Below are 892 nucleotides of genomic sequence, written 5' to 3' on the forward strand. Positions count from 1 at the left end.
CAAGAAGTTGGGGGGACATAAGTTACTGTTGATGACACTGAGCACAAGAGGATATAGTGGAAGTATCTCAAAGTGTTGGGAAGGAGTGAGAGATGGTCACAAAGGCAGTCTGTTTCCCTGAAACTAGAGGATCAAACTCTGAGGGTTAAGGGATGATCTGGAAATCTTGGTCTTCTTGAGATAACTGATATTAACAGAATTAAGGAGCACAGTGACTGAGTCATGATGGACTCAGTTGGGAGTGATAACAGGAGGAAGAGTTGTGTGTGTAGGATATGGACATGGAGGCATCTTGCTAAGATGGAGAGTTCTGGGCTCCCTCTAGACCCCTGCTCATAGAAAAATTCTGAAGTGAAGCCTCTTATTCCTAGCACCCAAAACAACTGTTCAGCCTTGCAAGTGGCAACCTGCTGGAAAATGATACTGCTCTCTTTAACAAGTACATGATACTCTGTTGTGCAGAAATGCCATACAGCGGATTCATTCCTGTATGATGGAATATACCATTATTCAAGTTTCCTTCTTTTACAGCCCCGATTTCGTTACAAAGTATAATCTCTTTAGATGACTACTGCTCATCGCTTCTTGGCCTTTTGGCTAAGATCAAATGTAGTATCTGTTCTTATCAGTTTAGATGACTACTGCTCAGTTTATCAACTATGCAATTTATTTTTATAGGGACTTAAGAAGTTACAATGAGGCATAAATATAATAAAATGGCAAAACTGACGGATAATATAACTTATTTTGCCACCTTGAGGAAAAGGTTGATTTATTAATGCTTTCTAAAAAAATATTAAGGCAGATAATTAGAAAATCTGGGCATCTCTAATTTGTTTTTTTCTGGTTAGAAAGTTAGAATAGCTAAATAATAACTATGGCAGCAACAGCA

At 38.3% G+C, this 892-nt stretch overlaps 1 pseudogene; it reads left to right on the top strand.

The window, feature by feature from the left end:
• The first annotated feature begins 577 nt into the window (after nt 1-577).
• LOC145719411 (U2 spliceosomal RNA) lies at nt 578-694 on the top strand (annotated as a pseudogene).
• The last annotated feature ends 198 nt before the right edge of the window (nt 695-892 follow it).

Source organism: Leptonychotes weddellii, unplaced genomic scaffold (genome assembly GCF_054177405.1).
Source record: "Leptonychotes weddellii isolate Sample4059 unplaced genomic scaffold, ASM5417740v2 HiC_scaffold_42536, whole genome shotgun sequence".
Taxonomy (NCBI): domain Eukaryota; kingdom Metazoa; phylum Chordata; class Mammalia; order Carnivora; family Phocidae; genus Leptonychotes; species Leptonychotes weddellii.